Source organism: Piliocolobus tephrosceles, chromosome 2 (genome assembly GCF_002776525.5).
Source record: "Piliocolobus tephrosceles isolate RC106 chromosome 2, ASM277652v3, whole genome shotgun sequence".
Classification (NCBI taxonomy): domain Eukaryota; kingdom Metazoa; phylum Chordata; class Mammalia; order Primates; family Cercopithecidae; genus Piliocolobus; species Piliocolobus tephrosceles.
In genome coordinates, this window is record NC_045435.1 from 116,637,758 (window position 1) to 116,665,724 (window position 27,967).

At 40.2% G+C, this 27,967-nt stretch overlaps 1 protein-coding gene and 1 pseudogene across 2 annotated transcripts in view; both read left to right on the forward strand.

Annotated features, from left to right (window-relative positions):
• The window catches only part of SLC7A14 (solute carrier family 7 member 14), a 116,169-nt gene that overhangs the window by 16,272 nt on the left and 71,930 nt on the right, over positions 1-27,967 (forward strand). The window lies entirely within an intron of this gene.
• Positions 9,001-9,868, forward strand: LOC111543486 (annotated as a pseudogene). The gene has a single exon (XR_002731886.2). The product of XR_002731886.2 is annotated as a 40S ribosomal protein S3a pseudogene (transcript).

The window sequence follows — 27,967 nt, forward strand, 5'->3', positions numbered from 1 at the left end:
TCAAGTCAGGAGACTAAACTGAAACTTGTGCAAGAAAAAGAACATTTCTTTGCTGTAGAATCAGGGTCCATTTTTGCTATTTGTTGGTTAATGTTTAACGATGTCGCTGAAATCTTGTTTGAGAAGAACTTAGCTCCAACTTCAAACACTAAGGAGAAAGGTGACCTCTCCTCTCCTTAGTTCTTCACCTGACTCCAGTCGCCCCCCCCCCCCCCCCCCGCCCCTCTTATTTTCAGCTGGAAGGACTCCTTCACTTACGGTAAAAGGGTTGGCAGAAATGAGCAGAGGTACAGAGAGGAAGAAAAAACAGATGAGCTTTGCATGCTTGGAACCAAAACCATGTCGAGGAAGCAAGCACCCAGAGGGGTGGAGCTGGGCGGTGGTTTCAGCACAGCCCTCCCCTCACTGTGTTAGCCTCACCTCACACAGGTCCCTTTGCTTCTCTGGGCCTGTAATTCCTCTTCTGTAAAACAGAAGGGCAACCACAGATGATTGCCATGGCTCCTTCAGGATGGAAAATTTATAATATCAGCAGCATATTATTAATTTAAAGATGTATTACATGAATCTTATTCAATTCAATCCAATTCCAGTATGAACCACCCCACAAAATGCCAAAGCTCCTAAGGGCAACTTTCCTCACTTTACTTTTATACCTTCATTTCTTGCTTTTTTCCATTACTCTTCTGGTGCAGTATTTTTCCCCTTTTCCACTTGTTTCTTCATTTTCTAGTAATAGCAGGGAAGGGGTCATTCAATAGGACAAGAAGCTGAGATCATCTGTTTATCCACAGGACAAGGAGGAACCAAGGCCCAGCCAGCCAGCTCTTTCCCACACTGTTCTGCTGGTGACCCTCAACCCTACACCAGCAAGAAGAGGAAGCCAAGCTCAGCCTCCCTCTGACTTTTTTTTCACTCCTTTCTTCACCAAGCTGCAGGGTTCTGGATGTTTAGACAGCTCTGCTCCTCACTGTCTATAGACCCATCAAGGTAGCTGTTGTCACTCCCTGTTCGTAGGAAAAGTATCAAAGAGGGAGACAATTTGCACAACTCTTGTTCTAGCTTAACTTGAAAATAACCGCCATGGACACATGCACATGAACACATGCAGCCCCCAGCCTTTTATCTGCAACTGCCTCTATTTAACTGTAGCCTGCTCAAATCCAGCAGCTCAGCAGAACCATGGCAGCCCCACTCCCAAGGAGAGGACTAGACCCTGACTAGTCACTTATTTCCTAGTTCCCTTAGCTACCACTGCAGTTAACCATCACCTCCTTGCATTGTTCATCTCAGTCAGCGAAGAGCCCAGGTAGGGTCTCTTCTACCATACTACCCTACTCTACCCCACCCCTGGCAGGCCAGGGATTTCTACTTACTGCTTGTAGGTCTCACCTCCTATGCCAACTTGGTTCTCTTTCTTGTGAAACAACTGAAGTTGCCTTGAAATAGTAAGGGCAGAACACAGAATCTATTTATCCTGGTCTTCAGAGCCTGAAGAGACTAGAGATTTCCTTCTAACAATCAAAGTTTCCATAGCAAGAACCAGATTATTGAATTTCTAGAAGTCCTAAAACAAAACAAAACAAAACAAAAACCCACTCACTTCTCAAAATAGGCCTACAGGGCCTGAATCCACATAAAGCCCAAAGCAGGAAAGACAGGAAAGACTTAGTTGCCAAATAAGTGCTATAGAAAGTGCAAGTTACATTAAAATTAGAGATAGCAGTTGGTCCACCCCCATCACCTAGAGTACTGACAACACTTTGCTTTTTAATTAGTATGCACCAGGCATTTCATATACATTAACACAAATTATGGCAACAATCCTACAAGGTGGACATTATCCTCATTTTTTAGATGAAGAAATCAGTGCTTAGAAAGAATATACACTTGTAACATGTAGGGCAAGGACTGTAACACAGATTTGTCTGGCTTCAGAGACTAGAGGCTTTGTAGGAAGCTACCTTGCATCTGCAAAAGGATAAACTGCTAAAACATAAACTTCATGAAATAAAACCAAAATCAGTGAACTGGAGAGAGACCCCTATGTCCTGGGACTACTGCCTCTAACTAGCAGCATGACCCTGGGCACATCTTTTGGGTTTCAGTTTTTTTGTCTATGAAATGAGAGTGTCCGATCCAATTATTTCTTCCAGCTCTAGACTTGGAGAGTGTGTGTTCTAGTCCCTGCATGCCTCCTCAGGGAGCAAGAGACCAGCAGCTACAATCTAATCTCAGCACAACAGATCTCTAACAACAGGAAGTGCCTCTGCAGAGCCTCTGGAAATGATTCAGAATTATTTTCTGTTCTCCAGTGAGAACCTATAATTTATATGACTGCAATTCCCCACTGGTCAGGGCTGGCTTAAGTAACATTCACTGCTGCTTATTACTGCGCCACTCCATGACACTCTGACGACACTGGAGAGAGGATCTGTGCTCCATACTTGTCACACATGGGTTTAAAGGGGTAGTGACTCAAAAGTGAAATGGGGAGAAAAGATAAATATTACACACCCACACATAGCTCTCATATGAAAATCCATCACTAGAACATAGTAGTAAGGATGGAATTATTTACTGAAAAGGATTCATTATTTAATAAAAGAAATCACCATGATCCCTATCAGTAGTGTGTCCACAGCTCATCAAAGGCTGAATGTGGTGGAGAGATAAATACTAAATCTAATGTACTATGAATCGAAGCTAACCAAATGCAGATGGAAACCTAAGAGGGTGCGTGTATTATTTAATGTGAAAACGGGATACTGTGTTTGCAAAAATTTGCTTTATACACAACCTTTAAGACCAGTGTTTGTTGGACCGGGAGTGGTGGCTCATGCCTGTAATCCCAGCACTTTGGGAGGCTGAGGTGGGTGGATCACCTGAGATCAGGAGTTCGAGACCAGGCTGACCAACATGGTGAAACCCCATCTCTACTGAAAAACACAAAAATTAGCGGGCATGGTGGCGGGTGCCTGTAATCCCAGCTACTTGGGAGGCTCAGGCACAAGAATTGCTTGAACCCAGGAGGCAGAAGTTGCAGTGAGCCGAGATTGCACCATTGCACTCCAGCCTGGGCGACAGAACAAGACTCCATCTCAAAACAAAAACAAAACAAAAACAGTGTTTGTTGAACTGATGTGAGTGCATCTTTCTTGCAGCAGGAGGCCCAGCAATATAAATCTTTGCAAATGGGCGGGGTACACACCAGTAAGAGAGGGAGAGGAAGGTGAAGGCGAGATATGAGAGAGCAGATGTGTGCCTAGAAAGGCATCATGGTGGCAAATGTTATACTGACTTTTCTTTAAAATGGAAGGGTGTTAATAGAATAGAGAATGAGATGCAATTATTCAAGTTAAACGACCAAAAAGAAGCTTCCTCTAAACCATCTAGAATATCAATAGGGTTCCTTTGGTCAGCACATTAACCATTAATGGGAGTTTTACAGGTGAATAATATTTCTTGGCCAAGCACAGTGGTGCACACCTGTAATCCCAGCACTTTGGGAAGACCAGGCGGTCAGTTGACTTGAGCCCAGAAGTTTGAGACCAGCCTGGCCAACATGGCAAAACCCCATCTGTACTAAAAATACAAAACTTAGCCAGGTGTGGTGGTGTGCGCCTGTAATACCAGCTACTCAGGAAGCTGACTCATGAGACTTGCTTAAACCCAGGAGGCAGAGGTCACTGTGAGCTGAGATCGTATTACTGAGCTCCAGCCTGACAGAGAAAGGCTCTGTCTCAAAAAAAAAAAAAAATAGGAATAATAATAATAATAATATTTCTTGTAGCAAGACTGCAGCTAAACAATGACAGAAGCATTGGGAAATCTCATTGCTGCCTCTGTGGTTTACTATCCTGATTTATATTTTTTAAATTTTTTATTTCCATAGGTTTTGGAGGAACAGGTGGTATGAGTACATGAGTAAGTTCTTTAGTGGTGATTTATGAGATTTTGTTGCACCCACCACCCAAGAAAATACACTGAACCCAATTTGTAGTCTTTTACCCCTCACTCCCGTCCCACCCTCCCCACTGAGTCCCCAAAGTCCATGGAATCATTTTTATGCCTTTGCATCCCCATAGCTTAGGTCCCACTTACGAGTGAGAACATATGATGTTTCATTTTCCATTCCTGAGTTACTTCACTTAGAATAATGGTCTCCAATCCCATCCAGTTTGCTGCGAATGCCATGAATTCATTCTTCTTTATGGTTAAGTAGTATTCCATTGTATATATGTACCACAGTTTCTTTATCTACTTGTTGATTGATGGGTATTTGGGCTGGTTTCACATCTCTGCAGTTGGCGAATTGTGCTGCTCTAGATATGCGTGTGCAAGTATCTGTTTCCTGTAATGACTTTTCTTCCTCTGGGTAGATACCCAGTAGTGGATTGCTGGATCAAACGGTAGATCTACTTTTAGTTTTTTAAGGAATCTCCACACTGTTTTCCATGGTGGCTGTACTAGTTTACATTTCTACCAGCGGTGTAAAAGTGTTTCCTTTTCACCACATCCATGCCAACTTCTATTATATTTTTATTTTTTGATTATGGCCATTCTTGCAGGAGTGAGGTGGTATCACATTGTGGTTTTATTTGCATTTCCCTGATCATTAGTGATGTCGAGTATTTTATCATATGTCTGTTGGCCATTTGTATATCTTTTTTTGAGAATTTTCTATTCATGTCCTTAGTCCACTTTTTGAAGGGATAGTTTGTTTTTTTCTTGCTAATTTGTTTGAGTTTGTTGTAGATTCTGGATATTAGTCCTTTGCCAGATGTATAGATTGTGAAGATTTTCTCCCACTCTGTGGATTGTCTGTTTACTCGGCGGCCATGTCCTGTTCTACAAACAACACATGATCAACAATACCCCATGGGTAGACTTTTAAAGTTTTTACCACTTTTCCATGTAGCATTTTTCATTTAATCCTTGTCATAACCCTGTGGGGTAAGCAGAGCAGATATTCTAGCCTCATTTTGTAGACAAAGAGACTGAGGCTCCAAAAGGTAGAATGATATGTCTAAAGACACACAATTTGTCCACAACAGATTGGTCTAAGCCCTGGACTTGTGGCTATTAATCAAGTACTCTCTTCATGACACCCCAATAGACCTGAGGCTTAAGGCACCACTAATCAAAGCAGTTTAAGTGGAAAACTGCACATATATTTCATAAGAAGATACACACACAGCAATTACCCAGACTGAGGAGTCTGTGGATCAATTAAAAAATATTTGTTGCAAGAAGCTTGCTAGGTTCAATATAGAACCCTGAAAAAGACTGAAACATGAGCCATGTCCTCAGGGGGCTGACAACTCTGGGGCCTAGACTGTGAAGGGACTTCAGGCCACAAAATGCATGATCAGAAGTAATAGTCATACCAGTTTAGAACTAGAGAATGAGGAGAGGAAAGAGTCAGAAGGAAGAAGTGGAGGCAGGTTGCTCCCAATCAGGGTGAAGGGAAGAATGAGTTACAAGACCCCGGAAAGGGTACTAATGTGGGGAAGGAGGGGTGTCTTTTCTTTTCTGCGATGTGTTATTGTAAGTTCCAGACACGTGGTGAAAGTGGTTATATATGTGACCACAGCAATGCAATTCATAGGCTGAATTAAAATAAGTCAAAGATTAATTGGAGATAATTTTTCATTGGAAATGAAAAACACTGTCCAACTATGCTCAGGATTTTCTTCCGTTATTGAGAAGAGTTGCAAATGCCGGGCCACATTTTGTTCTCACTGTTGTTTTCCATGAAACAAAATCTTGGTCCACTACGTACAGATTATGAGGGGGTCTATAGAGAGGCAATGTTTATTTTTTATGCACATCCTTGCTAGCACCTAGTGTTATCAAACTTTAAAATTGCTGCTTAAATAATAAGTCTGAAGTAGCTTCAAATGGGTTTAATTTGTATCTCTCTGATGACTCATGAGGACTTTTCATGTGTTTTTTGGCCATATGGACTTCCTTTCCTGTGAATTGCTTGCTCCTAACCATTGCCCATTTTCTGCCATATTGTTTGCTTTTTTTCTTAAAAATCTGTAGGAATTTTTAAATACATATTATTTATACTAATCTTTTGTTCATTATATGCTTTGAATATTATTCTCTAGGTCGCTGGCTTTTCTTTTTTTCTCTCCTCCCCCTACCTTTTAAGTTCAGTTTATTATGGTGTCAAGATTTACAACTAATATACTTACCACTCTGCTAACAGAATTCTAAACTTAAGAAAAGAAATTTTTCTGTTGAAGGTAGGTTTTCAGAAACTTAAATTTAAAATGATTGAATTACTTGAGCAATAGACCTCCTGTGCTGTTTCTCTCCACCCCTGAAAGCTAATGTAAGGTTTGCTTCAAAAGGGAATTTAATTGGGATTATGCTTTAAGTCACTCATTTTTTAGAAAATTATTGATGAGAAAAAATTTACCAAAAAATAAAAGAGCTATGGGATTTTCTTTATTCAATAATGCTGTGTCCTTCCAAAAACATTTGGTAAAGACAACCAGGCTAGAGAGGTGGCAAAGTCTATCCAGTCCTCCTCTCCTGCGAAAGTCCAGTGGACAGAACGTGTTTGGTTTTATTTAGTTGCTAATTACACATTGTGTGAGACTAGGGTCCCACTTACTGAAGCCAACCGCAGTGTAACTTCCCAGATTCAAGAGAAAGTGAAAGATAAAAAAGAGGGAGAGGAAAAGAGAGTGACAGATAAACTGTATTATGTCACTTGAGTCTATTGGGTTATTTTTTAATCCAAGTATCAGAATTAATAACTTTAAAAGAAAAACTATGGCATTTAATTAGAACATGGATTAATCAACATCTTTTTCTTGAATAATGCAAACTAATGAGTGTTCAAGGGTGAAAATAAATTTGCCAGAGAAAAAGAAACTGAACAAAAAATCACATTGTGACTGTCGCATCTCTTATATAAAAATATTTTCAAACTAATACTGTTAAAGTGATTTTATGGATCTTTCTCCCACGTAATAAATTTTCTCTATAATGATAGTCAATTATTATTATATAGCAACAATACCTTTAAGGAAAACAGGTAGCATTATATTTCTGAAATCAATTAGCTCTTCTGATTGAGAGAAATATCTTTTCTGATATCTGGAAGACAATCACTGAAGAAATCAATTTTAACTTAATAACAATTCACCTCTCTGAAACAGAAGAAAATTACATTTTATATTTTGTCCCCTGAAAAAAATCTAAAAGTTGACACGACCCTTTGAAAACACAAGTGTGCTGTTTAACTTGTCCTCTATCAGTTTAATACTGGCGGCAATTGACAGGAACATATTAAGTAATAATTTTGTGGGGAAAAAGTTTGGAAAGCCCTATCTGGCATTGTAGGTTTTGTGAAGCAGATTTTCATGCAGTTGGATTCCTACATAAACTTCCCAACACAGCACTTGGCCAGGTGGTTACCCACATGAAAATCAACAGCTCACATTTCTTCAGTTAAGCAGGCCCCCACACAAGGAAAACGATTGATATCAGGACTCAGCATTATTACAACAGGAAGGAATGACCACCTCTTCTGCTTAGGTGTAAGCAGAAGCTTAAACAAGCCATTTTTATACTATAATCTTACATTTGTAGCGAGCAAAAGAGCCCAGTCATTGAAATCCAGCTTTGTAATTCTCCATTCAGATTAACATTGTAGGAAAAACATCTTGTTTCACTCTGTCATTTGACATTTTTCATATGAAGTAGGTGTGTTTTGTATTTGAATTTCAGCTGTACAGTCTTACTACTGAGCTACTCACATCTATCATGGTAATCTGAAAATAAAACTGACTATTTTCCCAGATACCTTGGTGTACAAAGCACAGCAAGTCAGAAGTAGAATGGGGATTTTGAACTTGAGAAGTGTACACCTGAAAGGGAGTTTAAGTAGTTAACCTCTTCTACTCTGCCCTTTTATTTTCTAAACTGAGAATACCAAGGTTCAGAGCAGTCCTGCCTGAAACAGGCTGTTGCAGTGATCCATTGACTTTATTTGTTTGTTTATTTTATTTTTTGAAAGGACGTCTCAGTCTGTCACCCAGGCTGCAGTGCAGTGGCACAATCTCAGCTCACTGCAACCTCTTCCTCCCACGTTCAAGCGATTCTCCTGTCTCAGCCTCCCGAATAGCTGGGATTACAGGTGTGCACCACCACACCTGGCTAATTTTTGCATTTTTAGTAGAGATGGGGTTTTGCCATGTTGGCCAGGCTGGTCTTGAACTCCTGACCTAAAGTGATCCACCCACCTCTGCCTCCCAAAGTGCTGGGATTGCAAGCATGAGCCACCATGCCCAGCCTCCATTGACTTTAACCAAAAGACATGGAAGTACTGGGATGTCCTAGGGAAATCTCTGTATCTCAGACAGACTTTTTGCCCCCAGTGTGTAGTGTAACCCAGTTTCCCCTTTGATAATCAGGACCAATTGGCCTAAATACAGTAACTCCCTTTCTACCTCTTTCCTTGCCTTTTAATTCGGAGGCATAAGTCTTGCTCAAGATCACTAAACTATTCAGTGGGAAACAGAACTAGAATTCAGGGTCCTTGCCTCTGAATAATAATAAACACTATTTCCAAATGCTTACTATATACCCCACATCTTCCAAGCACATTCCAAAAAGCATCTCCTTTAATCCTTACAATAATACTTTTGGGGAAGACACTGTTATTATCCCCATTTTACAAAAGGAAAAAAATGAAACCGAGATGTGGAGAGCTCAAGTAACAAGATCACACAGCTGGTCAGTGAAAGAGCTGGGATTTGAACCAAGGTTTGGATGCCAGGTCTCCACTCTTACACACTAGGTCATACTGCTTCCTTCCGGTCAGTCCACATCTTCCAATTCAATGATATTTTCACTTCATAAGCTAAAAGTAACTGAATATGAGATCCCTGAGGGCAGGAACATCTTCCCTTCTATCTCCTGCTCTGGCACAGCACCTGACACAGAATCAGTATTTATTAAGAGTTTTATGGCCATTTTGGCTCTCTGATCAGCACCATGGTGGTTGGCAAGAACAAGCGCCTTACGAAAGGCAGCAAAAAGGGAGCCAAGAAGAAAGTGGTTGATCCATTTTCTAAGAAAGATTGGTATGATGTGAAAGCACCTGCTATGTTCAATATAAGAAATATTGGAAAGACGCTCGTCACCAGGACCCAAGGAACCAAAATTGCATCTGATGATCTCAAGGGTCGTGTGTTTGAAGTGAGTCTTGCTGATTTGCAGAATGATGAAGTTGCATTTAGAAAATTAAAGCTGATTACTGAAGATGTTCAGGGCAAAAACTGCCTGACTAACTTACATGGCATGGATCTTACCCGTGACAAAATGTGTTCCATGGTCAAAAAGTGGCAGACAATGATTGAAGCTCATGTTAATGTCAAGACTACCGATGGTTACTTGCTTCGTCTGTTCTGTGTTGGTTTTACTAAAAAACGCAACAATCAGATACGGAAGACCTCTTATGCTCAGCACCAACAGGTCCGCCAAATCCAGAAGAAGATGATGGAAATCATGACCTGAGAGGTGCAGACAAATGACTTGAAAGAAGTGGTCAATAAGTTGATTCCAGACAGCACTGGAAAAGACATAGAAAAGGCTTGCCAATCTATTTATCCTCTCCATGATGTCTTCGTTAGAAAAGTAAAAATGCTGAAGAAGCCCAAGTTTGAATTTTCCAGAACTCCTTCATGGTGAAGGCAGGAGTTCTGGAAAAGCCACTGGGGACGAGACGGGTACTAAAGTTGAACGAGCTGATGGATATGAACCACCAGTCCAAGAATCTGTTTAAAGTTCAGACTTCAATTAGTGTCAAATAAAAAGTGCTATTTGTGAAAAAAAAAAAAAAGAGTTTTATGAATGGAATTGAACATCTCTAGGTAACAAAATTGGACAACTCCAACTTCCCACCTTGCTTTCTGGAGACCAGGCTCAGCTGGGCAACAGAACTGCCCATCACTGCGAAGTTTCTGAAAAAAAAAATGGGCTCCACATTCCAAAGGATGGCCTTACCAGTGGATCCCCGTAACACATCCTGTTAGAAAGTCCTGGATGGCCTATACCCAATAAGAAGACCAACCAATTAATCCAAAAATAAATAAATCAACAAGGCAGGAAGCTACCACAGAATACACTCAGTAGGAGAACTGTGCTTCATAACCCACCTGGAAGCCATGGGAAAGAACTGACTCTGAGAACTCTGATCTGCCCTCTGACTGATTAGGACTGAGAAATGGGTGCAAGAGAAAGGAATTCTTTGAGGGGCCAAAAAAGCCTCATGAGCACCACATTTTTAAAGAGACTTCCATTCATTCATTTATTATTACTTTTGTTACAAACGTGATGAGAGTGGGGCAGAGCCTGGTGGGCCATATATTAGTAATAATGTAGATCTTGAAATAATTCACATGAAAAAAAAAAATGAAGTGGCTTCCTTCAGTGTGTCTATGTCTGTCTATGGTAGGCAAAAATCAATGCCTAGTTCCTCTAGATTTTCTGAGGAATGCCTAAATAGGGCCTGTGTTGAGATTCTGCTAATAAAATACACATGCAGAAAACAGGCTTTTACAGCAACTCAATGTTCTCTATGCTGATGTTGAAAAAAAGTATTAGTGCCCTCCTCAAAGAATAACCCCGCATATCCAACATTTTTGTTGTCATCCAGGCCACATAAGGCCTAAGTGATTTACTGAGATATACCTTACACTAATAGCTGTGACTATTAAAACCCTACTATTACAAGGAGCCCTACATATATCATCCCATTTAGTCCTCCCACCAAATCTGCAAAGTAGACATGATTAATGGTATTTACAGAAGATCTGAAATTTAGAAAGGCTAAGGTACTTACCCAAGTTTGCACAGAGGAAATTAAAGCCAAAGCTAAAGCCAAAGACTTCCCACTTTGCCATATTGCCTCTGGACAGCGAGACCCCAGTTCTTATCCAGGCTGTAGGCCATTCTAAGCCCCACAGAAAATGAGTTCGCAATATAAGAAATGGGCTGTGATCACAATTATTTACGAGTATCATATCTTAGATACATGTTAGCTAAGGTCTGAAAGTACAAAAAACATAGCATCTCTTTGCAAAAAGGTGATATAATTCAACATCTTCATTTTACAAAAGAAGAAACTAAAGCCCAGGGAGGCAAACCATACTTTAGCACAACCAACATTGTGATACACCCACTATGGGCAGAATTTTGTGCCAGTTTGCACATTTAGTTGGGGAGATAAAGAAACTATGCCAATTATTAAAGCAATGAGCCGAAGAGTTGTAAGGCACCATCTCCTTCTAGGAATCTCTTCTAAGCAAACATCAAAGATGTTGTCAGATTTATATGCAAACAAGTTCATTGTAGTATTATTTATAATAGCAGAACTTTGATAGAAAACTAAATGTCTAACAATACCAACATAGATAATTATATCAATTATGTCACTAAAGTCATGTGCTGTGTAATGACGTTTGAGTCAACAAACTACATATACAACACCGTGGTCCCGTGAGATTATAATGCTATATTTTTACTATAACTTTTCTACATTTAGATACACAAATACCACTCTGTTCTCATTGCCTCCAGTATTCAGTACAGTCACATGCTGTACAGGTCTGTAGCCTAGGAGCAACAGGCAGTACCATGTAGCCTAGGTGTATAGTAGGCTGTGCCACCTGGGTTTGTGTGAGTACATTCTATGATGCTTGCACAATGATGAAATTGCCTAAGGAAGTCTTTCTCAAGCATAGCTCCATCATTAAGTAATGCATGACTGGATATAGTGAAACACTGAACAACCATTCAGATCACATTTTATAAGAATATTTTAATCATCTGAGCAAATGTTCTTAATATAATAAGTGAAAACAGCAGGATACAATATTGTATATACAGTTTGAACATAATTTCAGACCATTTTCAACCAAAATGTTAACAGTGGCCAATTCTAGGCAGTGGAATATGGTGATTATTATTTTCTTCTTCACGCTCCTTGTATTTTCCAAATTGTCCACAATGAGCTGTATAACTTTCATAATGAACCAAACAAGCAATTTTTTTTTTTTTGAGACAAAGTCTCGCTCTGTCGCCCAGGCTGAAGTGCAGTGGTGTGATCTCGGCTCACTGCAACCTCCGCTTCCCAGGTTCAAACAATTCTTCTGCCTCAGCCTCTCGAATAACTGGGATTACAGATGCGCACCACCATGACCGGCTAATTTTTTTGTATTTTCAGTAGAGACAGGGTTTCACCACGCTGGCCAGGCTTGTCTCGAACTCCTGACCTCGTGATCCGTTCACCTCAGCTTCCCAAAGTGCTGGGATTACAAGTGTGAGCCACTACGCCTGTCCCACAAGCAATATTTTTTTAAAAGTGCTTGGCAACCTCTTCATAGATTACTTTCCACTGGCGCCATCTTCAAGTAAGGGACTGTAAGTAAGGAAAAATAGATGAGTGCAAATAACCTAAGGACATAAACTTCATTCTTTTTGCATCAGGGTGTTGTTGAAGGCTCCTGAGCAAAGGGATAATAGCCACAGTTGGACTTTCGGAGGAAACTCGGCCGTGGGGCAGAGAATGGGGAGGAAGGGACTGAAAGCAGACGCCAATCAGGCTGTGACTGCAGTGGTCAGGGCAGCTGGTGGCTCATGAAGGCTGCAGCAGGTGAATGCTGTGGAGAGAGAGAAAGGGACTGTGTCAGAGACATCACAAAGGCCTAGTGCTGGCTGTTTGTGGAGATGAGGGAGAAGCCACCCAGCTGGGAAAAGGAAATGCTGAACGTCAGTTACAGTGCAATTTCGACATGGCCCCTGGGACTTTGTACTAAATAAATGAAACATAGGCATGGAAGACAAAATGTGAATTAATAAACCTCCTACAAGAACTATTTCTCCTTAGCTTAACAAGCCAGGAGCTGCCATCTGACTCATGGTTAATTTCATTCTGGTCATTCTGAATTGCATTACTGACATCATGGCTGTGCAGTGGAAGATGTAATAGAATCAATACTCTAATCACTCCTAGCCATGCCCAGCATGGTTCCCAGACAGAAAAGAAGAGCTGGCAAATGTCTCAACATTTATTGTTTTCCTCCTCTTCTTGCTCTTGCCCATTTTTTTTTTCTTTTTTAGCTCTGCAATTTGCAGTTTTCCCTAACAGCTGACTATCAGAGTCACACCAAAGAGGTCTTAAAAATATGGAGAGAAACAAAGCTACTGGAAATATACACACTGATATATTCATAGTGCCATCTGTAGGCAGTGGAATTCATGGTAATGGGTATTGCTTCTTTCTATTTAGCCATGTTTCTCAAGACTTTTCCAATTAATGTGTATTAATTTTGGAAAGAGGAAAAAAGGTAATGTTAAAATGTCAAATCATGCAAACAAAAAAAAAAAGAGTTTTTTTAACAGTGGCTGGGGCACCAGAGCTGCAATGGGAGCATTGGTGTTTATGGTTGACTCCAGTGCCAATGTTGGCAAGCAAGTTGTTTAAACATAGCAGCTGCAATTCAAACAATCCTATTCTCCCACCTGTTCTCATTTCAGAGGCCCCTGCACTATGACTCCTTTTAGGTCCTAGGGCTTCTTCATCTGTTCATAGCCTCAGCTCATCCTCCACCAGACATTTCCACCATCCTTGAACATCTCACATGGGATATTTGAGTTTTAAATTGCCTCTTTCCTTATGGACAAAAAAATTTTGCCCCATTAAAGAATTCTTGCTATTTGGCAGGTTTTCCATTGTTGCAATGATGACGATGATGATGATGATGATGATGATGATGATGATGACAATGTTACTGTTTTGAACTGGGATTTTCCCTTACTCCCTAAAATTACACATACAGATTGCCTACCATCTCAGATAAGGGCATATGTAGTATATAAACAAATGGCAATACATCTTTATAAGCTGCAAGACTAATCAATGTCTCAGGAGAGCTAGAACAGTTAGTTTCCTAAAGTGTAAGAATATATGGCAATACTGAAGATTTGCTCTTTCAACCAAAATTTACTGACCTGAATTATATGCTAGGCACTGTGCTTGGGACTGAGGTAGAGCCAGGAATGCCAAGGTGAACAAGACAAGACTGTCACTTACAGTCAGTGACAGAAAGAGAATCCAGCTCTTGCATTTCAGAATGATAAATGCCAGAATAAACTCCCCAAAAGGCACTTTGGGGAGCTCAAGGCAGGGCACATCTAGGTGAAGAGAAGAACAGCAAGGCTTTCATAGGAGCTGATGCAGTTAGTTCCAAAAGATGAATGTGATTTTCAAAGAGCTGTAGGTATACCTGGTAGAGGGGCAGTGCATGTGGAGATCAATAATCTCACAGCCATAGGCTAGGTGGCATTCAGGAAAAGGATTTGGAAGGTGATCAAACTTATAAGTCATGTTGAGAAGTTTGAACTTCATATTACAGACCATAAAGAGTCATCGAAAGCTTTCAAGCAAAGAATAACCTGGACAGATTCCTATTTTAACCATATGGGACACGGGCTAGAAAAGGCAGAGAAGAAAATAGGCAAAAGGATGCAGAAGGAAACTTTAGAAAAGAAGCTCTCAATGGGAGTGGTATTGCCTCCTAAGCAATGTTCTAGAAATGTATGAGATGTCTTCACTATCAAAACAGTTGGGGGACACAGTGTCATTTAGTTGTCAGAGGCTAATAATGTTAGATGTACTGCAATGGGCAGCACAGTCACATATGAGGAAGAATTCACTTTCAAATATACCACCAGACAATCATACAGGTCAAAAACCTGTTAATAATGATCTCAGCAGCCCAGAACATAATTCCATTTTGCATATAAACATAAAGTACTATGTATAAATTTTATATGTGCTATAAAGATTGATATATAGATCAACGGAATAAAATTAAGAGTCCACAAATACATCCTTACATTGTTGGGCAACTGATCTCAATGCCCAACAATGTGAGGGTGTATTTCTGGACTCCTAATTTTATTTTATTTTCAATTTTATTAAATTTATGAATGTAAGAGTGTATTTCTAGACTCTCATTTTTCCTGTTGAATTGTCTTGACACTAAGACACCAAATTGTCTTGACACCAAGACAATTCAATAGGGAAAAGATCAGTATTTTCAACAAATGGTGCTGAGTCTACTAGATACACACATGCAAAAGACTGAAGGTGGGCCGGGAGCGGTGGCTCATGCCTGTAATCCCAGCACTTTGGGAGGCAGAGGCAGGCGGATCATGAGGTCAGGAGATGGAGACCACTGTGAAATCCCATCTCTACTGAAAACCCCGTCTCTACTAAAAGTACAAAAAATTAGCCGGGCGCGGTGGCGGGTGCCTGTAGTCCCAGCCACTCAGGAGGCTGAGGCAAGAGAATGGCGTGAACCCGGGAGGCAGAGCTTGCAGTGAGCCGAGATTGCACCACTGCCCTCCAGCCTAGGCGACAGAGCAAGACACCGTCTCAAAAAAAAAAAAAAAGAATGAAGGTGGACCCTTACCTCTTTCCTCAGTCGTTATTCAAAAATTAACTTAGAATGGATTAAAGACCAAAATGTAAGAGCTGAAACAATAAAATTCTTGGAAGAAAATATAGTCACAAATCTTTATAATTTTGGATTAGGCAATACATTTTTTAGATATGACATCAAAAGCATAAACAATAAAAGGGAAACTAGATAAATTAGACTACTTCAAAACCACAAAACTTTTGCATTTCAAATGAAACCTTTAAGAAAGTGAAAAGGAAAAGCACAGAATGGTTTATATTGCAAAACATATATCTGAGAAGGATTTAGAATCCAGAATATATAAAGAATCTTATGACTCAACAATGAAAAGAGAAATAACCCATTTTTAATGGGCAAATTATTTGAATAGATATTTCTTCAAAGGTAGGTACAAATGGCTGATAAAGATGCTCAAGATCTTTAGTCATTAGGGAAATAAAAATAAAACCACAATGAGATACAACTTCACACCCTTTAGGATAGTTGTAATTTTAAAAAGATGAACAATAACATGTATTGAGAAAGATGTAGAGAAATTGAAATCTTGATCCATTGCTGGTGGGAATGCAAAGTGGTCCTGCTGTCTTGGAACACAGGCCAGCAGTTTCTGAAAATGTTAAACACTGAGATGCCATATGATCCAGCAATTCAACTCCCAGTATGTATCCAAGAGACCTGAAAATGAATGTCCACACAAAAATCTGTACACAAATGCTGACAGCAACATTATTCATAATATCCAAAAAGTGGAAACAATCCAAATGGTATCAACTGAATACTATGAATGAGTGAACAAAATATGGTATAGCCATATAATGGCCTTTTATTCAGCCATAAAACAGAAATGGAGTTCTGATATGTGATACAACACGGATGAACTTTGACAACCTTATGATAAGTGAAAGAAGCCAGATACAAAAGGCCACATATTGTATTACTGAATTTATGTGAAATGTCCAAAATAAGAAAATCCATAAAGAAAGAAAGTAGATTAGTGATTGCCAGGAGTTGGCGAGGACCAATGCTCATGGGTATGGGATTTTTGAGAGGGTAACTAAAATGTTCTAAAATTAAATCAGTGTGAATTCACAGAATTCACAATTCTGTGAATATACTGTATTTTAAAACACTTAAATATATACTTTAAAAGGATGAATTTTATAATATGTGGATTATACTTCACTTTTAAAAATTATATGTGCTGAATTTTTCAGAAAGGCAACCAATATACAAATCAAGGAAAGATGGTCGGCTGCAGTGGCTCACACCTGTAATCCCAGCACTTTGGGAGGCCTAGGTGGGCAGATCTCCTGAGGTCAGGAGTTCGAGACCAGCCTGGCCAACATGATGAAACCCTGTCTCTACCAAAAATATAAAAATTATTCAGGCGTGGTGGCAGGCACCTGTAATCCCAGCTACTCAGGAGACCGAGGCAGGAGAATCGCTTGAACCTGGGAGGCAGCGGTTGCAGTGAGCCAAGATCCCACCATTGCACACAAGCCTGGGCAACAAAAGCAAAACTCTGTCTCAAAAAAAAAAAAAGGGGGGGGAAATCAAGGAAAGATGGCATTTGGTTTAGTTTGGAAGTTTACAAGAGTCATTTACCATTTCACAAAACCACTTCACCACAAACCCTGTCCAGTAGTATCTGAATCACCAACACCCACACTTCATGGTTTATGGCTATTGCAATTGCAGTGACTCTATGCATAGATGCAAGTTTGAGTATTTCATTATATCATTCTTGTGCATTTACAGTTTAAAGAGCATTTTTTATTATAAATTAATTGCTTTCTAGTTCTTCTTCATATTATAGTGAATGTACTATATTGATTTTTCTTGAATAATGTTTGTGGGTTGGTTATACTATCTATGAACTTCATTTCAGCATAGAAATGGGCAGAATGCCCCATCATATTTGTAATGAAATGTGTGCTATTAAAAAGGTGGCATTAAGGCTAATAGAATTGAGGACCACTGACCTATTTTCAGGTCAACCCTTCGTTACACACACATGTCCAGTCACAACTGTCATTTAATTATAGCTCAGGGTCTTCCTCTTTTCCCCCCTGCACATAAAATTACAAACAGGTAAAACCACAGCAGCCACAGCTTTTGGCATTTCCCTAGACTAAAGGCTTCACCCATCAGACCTCTGCCCCTGGAATTATAAAGATTTCCTTGGAAAGAGTTTAAATTGCTTTCCATCCTCGCTGTCATTCAGTTTTCCCATGCCTCTGTGGTTTGAGAGGTGATATTTAGCTGATTGATCTAGATACGTTTTCTCCCCTGCTTATGTTAAAAAAGTGAAATGTGGAGGTGACCTGGGGAACCATTGTTTATTCTCAAAGGAGGCAATCTTCGTGTCACTGTTCAAGCAAAGTGCCTCTCCCCAGGGCATCGGGTAGCTCTAACTGTTAGCATTTTTAATTTCTGAGGTTATAAGTGTCACACTGGGGACATTTAAACAAACTTCCTCAGCTTGGGCTGATATAAGAGCTATAGAGGAGCAGCCTGCATTGCAGAGAGGGAACTGGCCCACCATTCAAAAGGCTGGGCACGGTGGCTCATGCCTGTAATCCCAGCACTTTGGGAGGCCAAGGTGGGCGGATCACAAGGTCGGGAGATTGAGACCATCCTGGCCAACATGGGGAAACCCTGTCTCTACACAAATACAAAATATTAGCCAGGTGTGGTGGCACACGCCTGTAGTCACAGCTACTTGGGAGGCTGAGGAAAGGGAATTGCTTGAATCCGGGAAGCAGAGGTTGCACTGAGCCAAGATCATGTCACTGCACTCCAGTCTGGTAACAGAGCAAGACTCTATCTCAAGAAAACAAAAAGAAGGCCAGTGTCCCAGTCTGGATTCAGTCTGTATTATTATTGAACTAGTCACTTTCTGTCTCTCCAAATCTCTCTTTTTGTGTCTGTAAGATGAGGATATTAATGCCTATATTTCCTGCCTTACAGATTCATGATAATCAAATGTGAAAATATTTATAGTGTTTTGTGTCTATTCATTTCTATGTCCCGAGTGCCACCTACTTACCAGCAGATCCTGACTTGGTATCAGGGAAACTACAGTGCCTACAACAGACACAGCTCTGCCTTCCTGGAACTCAGAGACTAAAAGAGACAGACTCCAATGAATAATGACACAATTAATTAATTTATTACATAATGTGCTCCAAAGGAAAAGTGCAGTGCTATAATAAAAGTTTATAGGGGTGACATAGGGTCTAAACTCATTCATAGATGAGAAGTGATGCTCAGAGTGAGGCCTGAAGGTTTAGTCAGAGCAGCCTAACCAGGAATTGCAAAAATATGGTCTAATGGTTTTCTTTAAAATACCGATTCTTGAATCCCACTCCCAAAGATGTGGATTCAGAAGCTTCATTAAAGAGCCTGAGGAGCTGCGTCTGTGCTTTTAGTTTGTTAAGTTTCCCAGGTGATTCTCATGTGCAGCCAGGCATGGGAACAACTGAGCTAGGAAAAGAGTGGGGAAGAACAAAACAGAAGCAGCTACTGTGAAGACCCAGAGGTGGGGTAGAGCCAACTGCAGCACAGTAGAGGCATCTTCTGGAAGCTTCTTAGTAGACCCTCAGGCCCCATTCTAGACCTAAGGAGGCAGAAATTCACAAGATTCTCAGGTGGATTTTCATTTATTTATTCAAGCCACATGTTCCACTTCCAGTGATTTCTTTTTATTTATTTTTTTTTTAAATGTATGTTAAAATACCTAGAAGCACTGGGTAGGAGAATTGAAAGAACCTTGAAGGAAGAGTCCTGGCTTATCTGTTCTGATATCCTTAGCTCCTAGTACATATGAGGCACTTGGTAAATATAGCTTAAATCAAAGTGCACAAACATACATTTTTATTTTGTGGGAGCTGCCAAATTCAGAGATTACTAAGATTGATGAAAAATTAATCCTTCTTCATATGGAAATGGGCAAAGACATATTCTATTGAAGAGTGGTGAAACTGGCACAATCTTTTGAGAGGGCAGTCTGGCAAAGGGCACTAGAACATAAAACATGCATGCCCATTAACTTGGTCACTCCCCTCCAAGTAGCTTAGCCTAAGGAATTACACAGACATGTCTGCAAAATATATGTCCACTGTAGCATTGCTTATGAGAGAAAAATAATGAGAATAGCTTCAATTTCCATTAAAAGGCAATTAAACCATTGTTGTACATAAAATGAACAATCCTGCAGCTCTTTAAGATGACACAGATGACATATACTCTCTTGGATATGTGATATCGCTGATACATTAAGTTTTTAAAAGGTCATAAAATAATATCTCAGTTTTGTAATTGTATTTCTTCCACCTCCTTCACCTCTTCCACCTTTGCTACCCCTGAGAGAGTAAGACCAACCCCTCTTCTTCCTCCTCCTCCTCAGACTACTCAACATGAAGACCATGAAGATGAAAATATTTATGATGATCCACTTCCACTGAATAGAAAATATATTTTCTATTTCTTATTATTTTCTTTAAAATTGCATTTTCTTTTCTCTAGCTTATTTTATTGTAAGAATACAGTGTATAATACATATGACATACAAAATATGTGTTGACCGTTTATGGTATTGGTAAGACTTCTGGTCAACAGTAGGCTATTAGTAGTTACGTTTTTGGAGAGTCAAAAGTTACATGCAGATTTTAGGCTGCACAGGGGTCGGCACCCCTAACCCCAGTGTTGTTCAAGGGTCAACTGTGTTTACAATTGGCATATATTTTTTGTTTATAGGAGATAAAAAATATTTTTATGTTCATAAAGGAAAACAAAACCCTCCACTTCAGGCAGTGGAAACTATTCTATTTGGCTTACAGAATCTGCAGGACACAGTGAAGAGAGTGATAAGGAAGAGGGAGGAAAAGGAGAAGAAGGAAGAGAAAGAGGGGAAGGGGGTTGGTGTCTTGACAGTCTTACATCTCCATCCAGGTAGACCCAGCCCTGGCTGCACATTAGAATCACCTGGGAAGGCTTCTGATATCTCTGATGCCAGGTTCCCACTCAGACCAATTCAACATGAATCTCTTGGAAATGTGGCTGGACATTATTATTTTTAAAAGCTCCCTGGTTGATTCTAACGTGTATCAGGGCTGTGAGTCCTTGGAAACTGGCCTGACAGACCAAGGAGACCTGTCCATCATCTACCTGCATGTGATGTTGTTCATGGTGCCACAGCTCTCACCAACAATACCAATTCAAGTGCACCCTGTAGGGAGAAAAAAAATAACAGGAGTTGTGAAAGACTGATCAAATCACCTTCTAAGGCAAGCCGTCCATCAGTATGAAGGGCCTCCCCTCGATTGCTCTGAAAGTCGGAGCACAGGGAACCAGCATGGGTTGACACTGGGATTACTCCAGGAGGCAGCTTGGAGATCTGATTGTTTGGGAGCAGTAAGAACTTCCATTTAAAAGTACAGTGCTAGGTTTCATATCTTGAAAAATTATAAAATTCCCTCATCTCTTTCTCCTTCTCTGTTCATACCACCATATAAACTTTTTCCCACTAAACAAGTCAGTGGAAATGGAAACACTACATCAAGGTTCTGGATTGTTTTAGTACCAGCAGGTTGGCTGTACTAGTATAGGCCAATCACCATTGAGACCTACAAAGTCCGGGGTGTGTCACAGGGAAATTGGAAGCATCGAGGAGACCCCAACACAAATGCCCTTTCTCTGCATATTTTTCACTGTCCTAAAAAAGTCCCCCTCAGTCATTTCTCAACCTGCTTTCCAATAGACTCTTACTTTCCAGGTCACTGGAAATCCTGGTGTGCTCCTCTCCACCAGGTAACATTAGATTCTGTCTGCTTGTGTCTGAGAGCTGGGTGAGTCTTCATCTCCAAATGAGATGTGATCACCGTTTGTGATTAGATGGGCAGCCTGCTAGCTGACAAAGTAACAGAATTTCTTCTCTTCTAATGCCAAAAAGGATTGCCTGGTAGGCCAATATTTCAATTTGGTTTTTCTTGGTTAGATACAGTTCTGTTTTCTCTGTTCATGTTCAGTGGTTAAAGTAGGGTTTCCTGCTCAGATAAGTCCTAGGTCATTAAAGGGCAGCAGAGGAAGGCAACTCCATAAAATGTTAACAGTTGTTGGGAGGCTGCTGGCCACAAGGCACTGTGCTCAGCTTGTTATGAGTCAACATAAAGTTGATGTATTCAAAACTGTGCTTAGGAAAAAGTGACAGTCTCCCAAACCATAAATAATTATGTATCTTTTCTTTAATAAGAATATCCGCTAATGTGAACCTAATTGAAAAGTTTTCTTGGCAGGAGAAGACTTAAAATTAAATAGCAAAGATGGAGGTGGCTATAACTTTAAGACTTTCAGCCAAAGGCACTTTTGTTTATATGGCATATGTTTTGTTACCAGTGATGGGAGAACTGGGGTAGGGTGGAGGGAAAGATAATCAGGAAGAAAGAGACAGCAAAGAGTAGTTTGGGATAAGCTCTTAAGGATGTTAAGAATGAGTACACACTTGATACCAAGTTAAGCTGTTCCAATTTGGCCAATTAAACTCTACAGGGACAGCCCACGTCACCCACACATGTAGCATGACGTTCATCACCAAGCACTGTTCTCCTGTTACTACATTAATAATAGAGAAAGGGAAAAAGACTCTGGATAAGGGTGAAGGAGGAAAGATAGGCTTTCGGATCCTATTTGGAAAGAGATGAAGAGCTAAGAGTAGATTGCAGAGGGGTTGGGGGAGGCGTTCACTGCTGGTGACCAGAGCACATGGCCATGGAAGCTGGCATCCTGGCTCTTCCCATGCTAGCTTCAGAGACTTGGATAAATTCCCCAGCTAGCCTGACACCCAATGTCCTCTTCTGTAAATGATACCACACCTTTCTGGTGTTGTTTCTAAAATTTATTAAGCGCAGACTCTGCAGCTATGCTGTACAGTATAATAACCACTGACCACATGTTAACTATTTAAATTCCAATTAATTAAAATTAATTTTAAATTTAAAATTCAGCTCTTCAGTTGCACTAGCCACATTTCAAGTGTTCAGTAGCCACATGTAGCTAGTGGCCACTGTATTAGACAGCACAGAAAATATTTTCATCATCACAGAAAGTCTACTGGACAGTGCTGCCCTACAGTCCGGTCTCTAAAGCTGTTCTGAATGGAGTCACATGCCAGCTCTAACAGCAGCTGTGTCACTTTTAACAAATGTCTTAACTGCTCTGTGTCTCAGTTTCCTCATCTTTACCTTGGGAGTGGTTAAAAATAGTGTTTCTCTCACAGGGTTGTTGTTAGAATATACAGACAGCTCTAACTTAAGATGGTTCTACTTAATGACGTTTCCACTTTTATGGTGCAGATGTGATACATGTTCAATAGAAACCATACTTCTCCCACAATGCTGGGAAGTGACTGTGAGCCACAGCTCCCGGTCAGTCGCGTATTTTCAACTTGGGATATTTTAAACTTATGATGGGTTTATCAGGTACCTTATCATAAGTCAAGAACTGCATGTAAATCAGTTAAAATCATGGCGAGTACATAGAAAGCACCATATAAGTGACACTGTTATTTAGGTGAGGATTATCTAGACTTGTTTAAGCACTATAATTTGCATCTCAGATATATAGCCATTTAATCTCGTTTTTAGCCTCCCAAAAAGAGGCTCTTCTCTTCTGTGTGTGTGTCGGTGTGTGTGTGTGTGTGTGTGTGTGTGTATTTTACCTTTACCTTTTTTCTGCTTGTAACAGAATGACACCCAGAGTTCAGAATAATGAGGCTGTTTCAGTCCTGTAATGTGTCCCGAGAGAAATTCACCCCTTTTTATTTGGAGATTTCTCACTAAGTGAATAGAATGGGGACCCTGGCCAGACCCAAACCACAGGCAGGGAGGATTTACCAACTCTCACCTATGACAGGCAATACAAATTAAGCACGCTCAATACTAGACTCTGAATGTGGAGGCTTATTTATTAAAATACTCTTCAGATGTCAAAATAGAAAATGCAGGGCCAGGCGTGGTGGCTCACGCCTGTAATCCCAACACTTTGTGGGGCCGAGGTGGGTGGATCGCAAGGTCAGGAGTTCGAGACCAGCCTGGCCAATGTAGTAAAATCCCGTCTCTACTAAAAATACAAAAATTACCCTGGCATGGTGGCACATGCCTGTAGTCCCAGCTACTTGGGAGGCTGAGGCAAGAGAATCACTTGAACCCAGGAGACAGAGGCTGTGGTAAGCCGAGATCATGCCACTGCACTCCAGCCTGGGCAACAGAGTGAGACTCCATCTCAAAAAAAAAAGAAAAGAAAAGAAAGAAAATGCAGTTTGGCCCATCCCGTTTCCCAACCCTCTTGGTCCTGGAGAGACTGTGGTTTTTTGTTTTGTTTTGTTTTTTGTTTTTGATTTTGTTTTTTTTCTTTTGAGATGGAGTTTCACTCTGGTTGCCCAGGCTGGAGTGCAATGTTGCGATCTCGGCTCACTGCAACCTCTGGGGTTCAAGCAATTCTCCTGCCTCAGCCTCCCAAGTAGCTGAGATTACAGGTATGCACCACCATGCCCAGACAATTTTGTATTTTTAGTAGAGATGGAGTTTCTCCATGTTGGTCAGGCTGGTCTCAAATTCCCAACCTCAGGTGATCTGCACACCTCAGCCTCCCAAAGTGCTGGGATTACAGGTGTGAGCCGCGCCAGGTGGAGACTGTGCTTCTTAAAGAGAGGGGCCATGACCTCATGGATGTCTTTAACGCAGAGCATAGTAAAATGGGCTCTCCTTGGGCTGATTCGAGACACCAGGCATCTTGGCCCTCTCTTCTGGAGGAGGTGTAAAACAATGGCAGCAGGTCCAGCAGACTGGTTTGGCACAGGGATTTTATGTCATCAACCTGAGCTTCGGATCTCAGAGAGAGGGACTGTCTCAGACAGGTCAATCCCACACATGACTCAAAGAGCAAAGATCACCCAACAGTCCAGATAGACCTGAAAGTTTATAAACCATCTAGCCCTCTGCCTTGAGGAATATTTTTATTCTTGTTCAAGTTTGTCAAGCAGAGTTTCCCATTTCTTTTTCAGGTAGAACCTCTTTTTTTTCCCTTCTAAATCACTTTTTCAGTAAAGACATTCCAGGCATCATGGCAAACTGGTTTCTTGATGATGACTCACACTGTCCTCCGCATACTCACATCTAAATATCACTCTGTGATTTCATCTAGTAGTAGAAACCATGTTAAGGACTGAAAATGTAGCAGCATTAAAAATCTTCTAAAGGACATGTCCATCTGAAGGTCTTTTAAAATCTTCTTATATCGTACTAAAGAAGAAAAAATCAGAATAGCTTATTCCTAAAAGAATGATATGAAGTCACCGTCAACCTTGCATGTGGACATGCACACACAACCCACGGCTTTCACTGCTGTGAGACAAAATCCAAATCATTTTGAGGAGGACTTGAACAACACTGCTGAGTGCTTCAGATGGGCCAAGTGAGAGAGATGAAGGCTTGAAATATGTTCATTGGATTTAGCAGAATGGAAGCTGTTGATGACCTCAGCAAAAGGAGTTGTAGTGGCAAGGGACATGCAAGAGGCAGAATGGGGTAGGCCAATGGTTGACAAGCTGAGAGAGAGTGGACACAGTCCGAGAGAGAGTAGCTATAGTGTGGCCTGGTGCTGGTGGGTGCTTTTACTTGCTAGTTTTGGGAGATGGACCTGTTGAGGATAATTAGAATTCTTAGGACAGTCCATGAAATTAACACAATTAGTTGCCTCTGGGAGAGTCGATGAGAGAAGAAAGAAAACCAAGCTATTAGAAACCAACGTCACGGAACTGAGGTCTTTGCTTCAGGGGCAGATTCCATCTTTCCAGTAAGGATGTTGGCTCCAGCCTTGTGTAGCAACTGGGAGAATCCTGTCTTTTGGCTCATGGTGACTGGATTCTGCTGTTTTAAAGCTGATTCTGTAACCAAGTAAGAGCTTTCCCTAGGCCTAAAAAATTGTATCTCCAAAATGAAAAGAAAGCCGATGATAATGTAGGCAAATCTAATTCAGGGGTACAGACCACAAAACAGTTCGCCATAATGGAGATGCATAGAAACATAACCACAAAATCCGAGGATATTTCTGCATGGTCGGGAACAGGAGCATGCACGTTATTCCGGGAGCTTCTGTGTTTTGTTTGGGGTTTTAGTTATGTAATTCTTTTCTGATTTTAAAGGAATAGATCCTGACCACAGAAAAGGTAAAAATATTAGGTTGGTGCAAGAGTAATTGTGTTTTTTTGCAATTTTAATTGCAATTACTCTTGCACCAACCTAATAGATATCATTCCTAATCCCACCACTCATAGATGCCCCATTTTTAACATTTTACCATACTGCCTTTAGAAGAGAATAAAATTAAATCATATTTTTTATTGCTGTAGTTGTTTTACTTTATCCCGAGTAATTTCTCATGTAATTACACATTATTTTTTCAGACAGGGTCTTGCTCTTTCACCCAGGCTTGAGTAAAGTGGTGTAAATCACAGCTCACTGCAGCCTCAAACTCCTGGGCTCAAGCAATCATCCTGTCTCAGCCTTCTAAGTACCTAGGACTACAGTTGTGTCACTATGCCACCTTATTTTTTCATTTTGATAGAGATGGGATCTTGCTATGCTGCCCAGGCTGGTCTTGAACTCCTGGCCTCAAGTGATCCTCCCACCTTGGCTTCCCAAAGTGCTGGGATTACAGGCATGAACCACTGCACCAGGCCAATAAGTATTCTTTTTAAACAATATTTTAGCAGTTGCTTAATATTTTATTCTTTGAGTGCCTCATAATCCATTTAACTGTGTCACCATATTGAGAAATGTAGGTTGTCTCCAACTTTTGCCACTGTGAGTAATATTGCAATTAATGCCCTTGAAATAAATCTTTTTCTGCACCTGATTATTTCCACATGATGTAGTTACTTTCCAAAAACATTTATATCAGTTTATATTCCCACTATCACTGTGTGGATGTATCCTTTCTTTGACATCCCATTAGCAATGAGTATTTTTATTTTTTTAATCTTTGCCATGTCCATAAGTGAAAATACCTCCTTTTCTTGGCATTTCCTTGAATATTAGTGATAATGGATATATTTTTACATATTCTTGAATATTTATATTTGCATAAACAATTGTTCCTTACCTTGCTCTATGAGGAATACATTCAAACTTAAGAGCTTGCAGTCTGGAAAAATTTTAACTAAACAGTTCAGAAGCAAGCACTCATCAGTTGAATAGCTTGTAGGCTGGATATTCATTTAAAAAGTCACCAAACAACATCTGGCATTCTTTTGTGAGCAAGAGCTGTTAGCACTGAAAGATGTTCTCCTAGCTTTCAGATTTCCTAATGGAAAAACATGATGATAGGAAAGGAACCTGCTTCGGAGAAGAATTCTGTGGACCATGGATCCAAAATGTACCCTGAGGGCCTGTGCAGCACCATCCTCAAAGGAGACACCAGAAGCTAGAAATGATTAGTGAACTCCTGGGCAATGCAAATCTCTATTTTTCCAAAAACATTTTAAATTCCCAAACTGTCAAAAGTCTCAACTAATTTCCTGCCAGATGAAAAAAAAAGAAGCAAACTAAAAATTAAAAATATACCTTTTATGTTGCATCCTCTATGATTTATGAGGTTTTCACTGCTCTGATTGAGTAAAAGACTGAGGTCTCCAAGGAGCTACATGGAACTTCTATATCAATAAGTATAGCTCTAAACCTAACTAAATTTTAATATTTTAATATTATGGTCGTCCTCCCTTATTCTCAATTTTGCTTTCCATGGTTTCAATTACGCATGGTCATCTGAGGTCCAAAAATATAAGATGGAAAATTCCAGAAACAAACAACTCATAAGTTTTAAATTGCATGCTGTTCTGAGTAGCATAATGAAATCTCACACCATCCCACTCTGTCCCACCCAGGACATGAATCATTCCTTTGTCCAAGGTATCCACATTCTGTACCTGTCCCCACCCCACCACTTAGTCACTTGGTGGCCATCTCAGTTATCAGATCGACTGTACATTGTATCACATGGCTTGTGTTCAAGTCATCCTTATTTTACTTAATACTGGCCCCAAAGTACAATAGTAGTGATGCTAGAATACTGTTATAGTTATCCTATTTTAATATTAGTTATTGTTGTTAATCTCTTACTGTGCCTAATCTATTAATTAAACTTTATCACAGGTATGTACACATAGGAAAAACTCAGTATATATAAGATTGAGTACTATATGCAGTTTCAAGCATCTACTGGGGAGGTCTTATAATGTAACCCCTGCAGATAAGGGGAAAATACTATATGATATTGTAGATTTTAAATTTGTGTTTCCCTTAACTAAATGAATATAAAAGGGTTTTTAAAATAGAGATAATTTATATGTAATTAGATACAAAATTCCTACCCTCAAGGAGTTTGCAATCTAGAGG